Source organism: Crocuta crocuta, unplaced genomic scaffold, assembly GCF_008692635.1.
Source record: "Crocuta crocuta isolate KB4526 unplaced genomic scaffold, BGI_CrCroc_1.0 scaffold440, whole genome shotgun sequence".
Lineage (NCBI taxonomy): Eukaryota > Metazoa > Chordata > Mammalia > Carnivora > Hyaenidae > Crocuta > Crocuta crocuta.
In genome coordinates, this window is record NW_027527457.1 from 524,372 (window position 1) to 532,488 (window position 8,117).

General features: G+C 39.1%; 1 non-coding gene across 1 annotated transcript; it reads left to right on the forward strand.

Moving 5' to 3' along the window:
* The first annotated feature begins 578 nt into the window (after window positions 1-578).
* On the forward strand, window positions 579-743 carry LOC144231049 (U1 spliceosomal RNA). The gene has a single exon (XR_013334972.1). It is a non-coding gene; the product is annotated as a U1 spliceosomal RNA (small nuclear RNA).
* Window positions 744-8,117: the final 7,374 nt, after the last annotated feature.

An 8,117-nucleotide genomic window follows, 5' to 3' on the forward strand; every position in this document is an offset into this window, starting at 1 on the left:
AAGGGGCATTAAGGAATCTACTCTTGAAATCATTTTTGCACTATATCCTAACTAAGTTGGATATAAATTTAAAAATTAACTAATTAATTAATTAATTAATGAAAACCAGTTGTGTTTCTATACCAGCAATGAAAAATCGAAAAGAGAAATTAAGAAAACAATTCCGTTTACAATAGCAGACAATAGAATAAAATACCTAGGAATAAATTAACAAAGAAGATTAAATAGGTATACACTGAGAAGTATTAAACATTCCTGAAATAAATTAACTATGACCCAAAGAAAATGGAAACATGTCCCATATTCATGGATTGGCAGACTTAATATCGTTTAGATGCCAGTACGATCTAAAGCAATCTACAGATTGAATGCAATCTCTATCAAAATTCCAATGACTTCTGTAGAAATGTAGAAATGGAAAAGCCAATCCTCAAATTCATATGGAATTGCCAAGGACTCCAAATTACCAAAACAATCTTTAAAAGGAAATAAAGTTGGAGGATTCAGTTACTTATTCCAAAGTTTATTACAAACCTATAGTAATTAAAGCAATGTAATCCCGGCATAAAGACAGACATATAGATACCTGGCAGGGGAGATACCAAGATCACGAAGGTGGTTTTCCCAGGGGCCAGGCTTATCCATTGCACTTCGGATGTGCTAACCCCTGCGATTTCCTCAAATGTGGGAAACTCGACTGCATAATTTGTGGTAGTGGGTGACTGCATTTGTGCTTTCCCTAAAAAAGAAAAAGATAGATATATAGATAAATACACTTGATCTTAGCCAAAAGGCCGAGAAGCGATGATATACAGATAAATAGAATAGAATTGAGAGTCCACATAAATACAGAAATACCTATGATCAGTTGATTTTCAACAAGGGTCTCAAGACTGCTCAGTGGGGGAAAGAAGACTCTTTAACAGATGGAAATGGGAAAACTAGATATTCACATGCAAAAGAATGAAGTTTGACTCCTACCTCATAGCATATTCAAAAATTAACTCCAGATGGATCAAAGACCTAAAGGTAAGTACGAAAACCATAAAACTCTTAGAGGAAAACATAACAATCAATTTTCATGATCTTACATTTGGCAATATATTCTTAGGTATGGTATCTAAAACTTGGGCAACAAAAGGAAAAATAAAATGGACATGACCAAAATTAAAATTCTTGAGCATCAAAGAACATTACTAAGAAAATGAAAAGAAAATCTATAGATTGAGAGAAAATATTAGCAAATCTTGTATCTGATAAGGGTTTAATATCCAGAATATATTTAAAAAAAAAAAACCTCCGAAACTCAACAATGAAAAGAGAATCCTATTAAAAATGGACAAAGCAAATTAAAAAAAAAAAAAATTTTCCAAAGGAGATATACAAATAGCCAGTAAATACATGAAAAGATGCTCAAAATTGTTAGTCATTAGTGAAATACAAATAAAAATCACAGTGAGATCCCACTTCACACCTACCAGGATGCTTAACACAGAAAAAACAAACAGAAAATAAGAGTTGGCAAGGATAGAAGAAATTACACCCTCATATGTTGTTGGTGGGAATGTAAAATAGTGTAGCTGCTGTGAAAAGCAGTTTAGTTAGTTCCTTAAAAGGTAAATCATAGAGTTTCAAAGCAATTCCACTTTTTGGTATATATACAAAATAATTGAAAAAAAGTACCAAACAGATACTCTCGCACCAATGTTCATTGCAGGATTATTCGCAATAGACAAAAGGTGGAAACAACTCAGTGTCCATCAACAGATGAACAGATAAACACAATGTGATACATAATGCAATGGAGGATTGTTCAGCTGATAAAAGAAATGGAGTTTTGACACATGATACAAGATGGATAAACCTTGAAAACATTCTGCTAAGAAGCCAGATACAAGAAGACAAATTCTGTATGATTCCACTTATCTGAAAAATCCAAAATTGACAAAGTCACATGGACAAGAAAGTAAATTAGAGGTTACCTGGGACTTGGGCACGGTGGAAATAAGGAGTTACTGCTTAATGGTTACAGGGTTTTTGTTTTAGGTGATGAAAAAGTTTTGGAAACAGATAGTGGTAATGGTTGCACAATATTGTGGATATTAATGCCAGTGAATTGTATACCTAAAATTTTTAAAATCATAAATATTATGCCATACGTGTCTTATTCCAAAAACTAATTCCAAAAAGTGGTCAGTTAACCCAAGAGAAAAAGGTAGAGTTTGGAAAAAAACAAAGAAAAGACATAACAAACTGAAATCAGCTAGCAAGATGATAGATTTTATTTCGAACATACCAATAAGCACGTAAATGTGGATGATCTACAAATACCATTTGAACGACAGAGATTGTCAGACTGGATTCAAAAGCACAACCCGGGGTGCCTGGGTGGCTAAGTCAGTTAAGTCCAACTTTGGCTCAGGTCATGATCTCACAGCTCGTGAGTTCAAGCCCCATGTCGGGTTCTGTGCCGATGGCTCAGAGCTTAGAGCCTGCTTCAGATTCTATGTCTGCCTCTCTCTCTGTCTGCCCTCCCACTTGCATTCTGTCTCTCTCTCTCTCTCGAACAAAATAAAACTTAAAAAAGAAACCACGACCCAACTACATTCTGACTACAAGAAACCCATTTGAAATATAAAGAAATAAATCAAAAGTAAAATGGGAGGAAGATATACCATACAGGTATTATCTAAAGTTGACTTAGCTATGCTAATTTCAGACAAAGCCAAGTTCAGAGCAATGAATATTTTCAGGGGTAGAAAGGGACATTGCATAATAATAAAGGTATCAATTTTTGAGAAGATATATCTATCCTAAATATGGATGTACTTAACAAGAGAGCTTCAAAATTTATGAGGCAAAAACCAAACTTAAAGGAGAAAAGGAGAAATCCACCGTTATAGTTGGAGATTCCAACATACTTCTATCAATAATTGAAACAATGAGTAGACAGAAAAGCAGTGAAGATATAGATAACATGAAGAACACTATCAACCAGCTTGACCCCCCCTGACATTTATGGAATACTTCAGCCAACATAATACAGATCTTAAGTGAACATGGAACAATCACAAAGTTAGACTATATTTTGGCCCATAAGCAACATTTGGCAAATTTGAAATAGAAATCATACAAATCAGACCATATTGGAATTAAACTAGAAATTATTATTAGAAAGATATCTGGGAAATCTCCAGATTTTTGGAGCTTGAAAAGTATACTTCTTTAATTTTTTTTTTTTTAATTTACAGGAGAGAGAGAGAGAGAGACACAGCGTGAGCAGGGGAGGGTCAGAGAGAGAGGGAGTCACAGACTGAAACAGGCTCCAGGCTCTGAGCTGGCAGTCAGCACAGAGCCCGACGCGGGGCTCGAACCCACGAACCGCGAGATCATGACCTAAGCGAAAGTCGGACGCTTAACCGACTAAGCTACCCAGGCGCCCCTTGAAAAGTATACTTCTGAATAACCCAGGGGTCAGAGGAAATTCTCAAGGCAAATTTAATAATATTTTTAATTAAATACAAATGGAAAGAAAACATAATGAGATTTGTGGGATGTAGCAAAAGCAGTGCTTAGCAGGAAATTTATAGCTTTAAATATTTATTAGGAAAGAAAATCTCAAATCATTAATTGAGAGCACATGTAGAGGAATTAATATAATGATTGAGCATTAAATTTAAGCTGGGAAGTGAGGACATGAAGGGAAGCTGGAGTAGCAGGTTTACTGAGGGGGCCCAAAGTATTGTTAGGGTGGAGGAACAATAAACATGAGTTAGAAAGGAGGAAGTGTTACTAGAAAAGTGGGATCTTGAAGTTGAGAAAAGGGAGGAATAGTTTGTTTTGTTTTGTTTTGTTTTGTTTTGTGGTAGTAATTATAAGGTCAGTGGTATGGCTATGTGGGTTAGTACGTTAGTGGGTAAAATAGGGTGGGGGGCAAGATATTTAGGGGAGAAGAGGTCAAGGAACTGAGAGGCCAGACTATCATGCAGATCATCTATATGCATACTGAAATGACCCAGAATTATGACAGCAATAGCATTGCAGGGAGTAACAGTGAACTGGGTGCTAAAATCTTCAAGGAAGCAGTGTGAGTGATCCAGGGGTCAGTGGTTGCCCTGAGGACAGACAGTGAGTGATTTGATCTGAGGATCTGAGACTCAAAGCTGGAGATTGTTATTGAGGAGGGAGGAGAATGTCCTGGAAGTGACAACAAGGAGGGCACCTTAGACACTTCCGGTCCTTGTGGTGCTAGAGGAGCGGGAGAGAAGGCAGCACCATTTAAAGAGGGTTTCAGGGACACTAAGGACCTTGGAGTTTAATTTCAGTTGAGGGAGAAGATGAAGGGAATATACAGAGACGCAGTTGTGGACATAGGGGAATTGATGATAGCTGCCATGCATTCTACAAAGCGTAGTAGGAAAGGGTTTCAGAAGTTGGGGAGGAGGGATATGGAGTCCTGAAAGCAATATGCAGAGCTGTCAGACTGCATGCAAAGAGAGGAATGAGTCTAGGGAGTCTTAGGGTGACTGACATAAATAGATAAAAGCCATGTTAAGGTTATTTATTTATGATGGTTTCAAGATGAATAGTAATGGTCAGGCCCTGGGAGTGAGAGGTGGTGGGTCTGTATCAGTCACGGTTCAGTCAGAGAAGCAGAACCAATAGGATGTATATACATACATATACATATACATATACATATACATATATATGTTTATGTGATTGTGATATATACAATTGAAACTTAAACACATGCTTGAACTGCATGGGTCTACTTATACACAAATTTTTTTCAACAAATACAGCACAGTACTGTAAATATAGTTTCTTTTCCTTACGATTTTCTTTTTCTTAAATGTTTATTATTATTTTTGAGAGAGAGACAGAGATAGAGACAGAGAGAGAGAGACAGAGAGAGAGAGACAGAGAGAGACAGAGACAGAGCATGAGCAGGGGAGGGACAAGAGAGGGAGACACAGAATCCCAAACAGGCTCCAGGCTCTGAGCTGTCAGCACAGAACCTGATGTGGGGCTCGAACTCATGAACCATGAGATCATGACCTGAGCCGAAGTTGGATGCTTAATCTGCTGAGCCACCCAGGTGCCCCTCCTTATGATTTTTTTAAAATAACATTTTCTTTTTCTAGCTTCCTTTGTTATAGAAAGACAATACATAATACATATAACATACAAAGTATGTTTTAATCAACTGTTTATATTATTGTTAAGCCTTCTAATAAATAGTTGTTAAGTTTTTGGGGAGTCAAGAGTTATACACAGATTTTCTTTTTTTAATGTTTATTTATTTTTGAGAGAGAGAGAGATGTAGAGAGAGAAAGGGAGACAGAGGATCTGAGGCAGGCTCTGCTCTCTCAGCACAGACCCCAATGTGGGACTCGAACTCATGAGCCATAAAATCATGACCTGAGCTGAAGTCTGATGCTTAGCTGATGAGCCACCTGGGCACTCCTACATGGATTTTCAACTGCATGGTGGGGAGCATCAGAGCCCCTATCTCCTGCATTGTTTAAGGGCCAACTGTACTTTGTCTGGAATGTATGATCTTGCGATTGCATGGCAATTGGATAGCCATTTTTTTTTTTTACAAATAGTTTATTGTCAAATTAGTTTCCACATAACACTCAGTGCTCATCCCCACAAGTGTCCTCCTCCATGCCCATCCCCCCTCCCCCCCACATCCATCAGTCCTCAGTTTTTGTCAGCATTCAAGAGTCTCTCATGGTTTGCCTCTCTCCCTTTCCCCCACCATTTCCNTCTAGTTTTGAGAAGTATGCTGGTGCAATTTTGATTGGAATTGCATTGAATGTGTAGAGTGCTTTAGGTAGTAATGACATCTTAACTATATTTATTCTTCTGGATAGCCATTTTTAATGTAAATATGGAAACTCACCTGGGATGTTTGGAGACTATTCTCTAGGTAACTCCAGGAACTGGGCTTTCTAAGAAGTTGAGCAAATGTCCATTTTGATTCCTCAAAGTGATGATTCTGGGCTAGATAGTTAGCAGTAGTACACTTGTACTTATTCAAGATACAGCTGAGATGGCTGGGAAGTGGAGCAACCCATACAAAAGAAGCAGATGAGGGCTGCCACTTGTTATTGCCACGAGTTTGTAATCCAGTTGAATCCAATAAATCACTTCCTTATGTATTGGCTGACAAAAGGTTTGATAAAGAAGTTGAGCCCTCTGAATGTCAGGAAGCGTTTGATAAATTAAAAGGCAATTGGCTAAGAGGCAAGATTTAGACAATTCATGATTATATATTCTTTGTAAGTACAGAAACTCTGCTGCAAGGGCGGGAGGCTATGTCGCCTCAGAATGGAGAAGGGAGAAAAAAAATGTACCTCCCTTTTAATAGTCAGGAAATCACTATTTATACCCTTCCTCTGTGCCAAGTGGTACAGAGGATATGTACACTCTCTCATGTAATCCTCAGAACAATCGTACAAAGTAAATATTTAATAACCACAATGGCATCGGCCCTGATCAACCAGAATGGATGCCTTAGGGGTGCCTGGGTAGCTCAGTCGGTTAAGCATCCAACTTTGGCTCAGGTCATGATCCCTGATCTCGCGCTTTGTGAGTTCGAGCCCCGCGTTGGGCTCTGTGCTGACAGTTCAGAGCTTGGAACCTGCTTCAGAGTCTATGATTCCCACTTCCTCAGCCCCTCCCCCACTCGTACACTGTCTCTGTCTCTCAAAAGTTAAATAAATGTTAAAAAGAAAGAATGGATGCGTTTAGACAATCAGTATGGCCATACTCATTCACATCGATTGAATATTGGCCTTGTCTATTTTATGGACGAGGAAATTGAGGCACAGAGGGTATTAAGTAACTTGCCAAGACACACAGCTGCGGAGCTGGGGATTTGAACTCAGATCAGTGGGTCTCCAAAGCCTGCATTTGGCTGTGACCACTACGCTGTGCTGCACAGCTTCCTACTAAAGAGGGAAGGAGGACCACATGTCTAACCATATTTGGATGCCTGATAATGCTGACATGTTACTTATTCAGGTTCCCTAATTAATCCAAAGACCTGGCCTGTGTAACAACTCCCAATTTAATGTTGTAGAGATGGACACGGCTATTACCTAATCTAGACTTAATAGCGTACACAGAGAAGACATGTCATCATGTGATGGACACAGCATATCCTGGAGAGATTAAGGACTCTTCCTTACTGCTTCAGGATTTTGTGGGGAGACAGGAATTTGTAGGGGAGGGGTGGTGGTTGTTAGGTCAGGAGTAGGATAGTCAGGGAGTGTCCCAATGTGATTTCTCCTGAGCAAAGCAAGCATGTTAGAATAAAATTACCCATTGAATGCAGCAACATCTGAATGTTCCTAATTATAGTCTCATCCAGACAAGATAGGGAGGGAGTGAGGGAAAACAGGATAGTGGGGTAAGGGGTGGTGGACTGGTGGTTTGGGGGGAACCCACATACAACATGAGGATAAGAGGCTGAAAAAGAATGTGTTCGTGTTCTGCTGAAATCCCCTGTAGTTTCTTTCAAAATACCACAAATCTTTTCTCGCAGTTTCAGCCTGGGCTCAGAGTCAGGGCCAAAGTTCAAACAACATCAAAGTTTATTTTTGAAATAAAGGTTTATTTCCTCATGGAATTCTTGAAGGGTTTGCCCTGCATGTGTGTGAAGCATTGAGTCTGGGCTGAAAGGAATTTATTTTAGGACCTTGAGCCATCTTCAGCTTACTCGCCTATTGCCCTAGGAGGTGATTGATGGCTGTGTAAGTTTCCAGTCCGCCCCTGGAGGCCCAGCTCTGGCGCACAGGCCTCCCCACTCTGAAGGCTGCCTCAAGGGCAGAGGCCTGCTCTCTCCTCTCAAATCTTGAGGCGTTGATCCCCGTCCGGCTCCCATTCTTTTCAGAGTATGGCACTGATTAGCGCAAGTTTTGTTGATTGCATCATGGGATCTCTTCAGATTGAAAAGCTAAAAGCTGCCAGTTTGTTTTCTTAGCGCTTTACTTAAGAGATAGTTTTCTTGTGTTCTTAACTACGGAGACAAGCATTGATACCAAAAAATGTAAATGACATTAAAAAAAAAAAAAGAGTCAACTTGGTATTTTTCAATTCTGGTC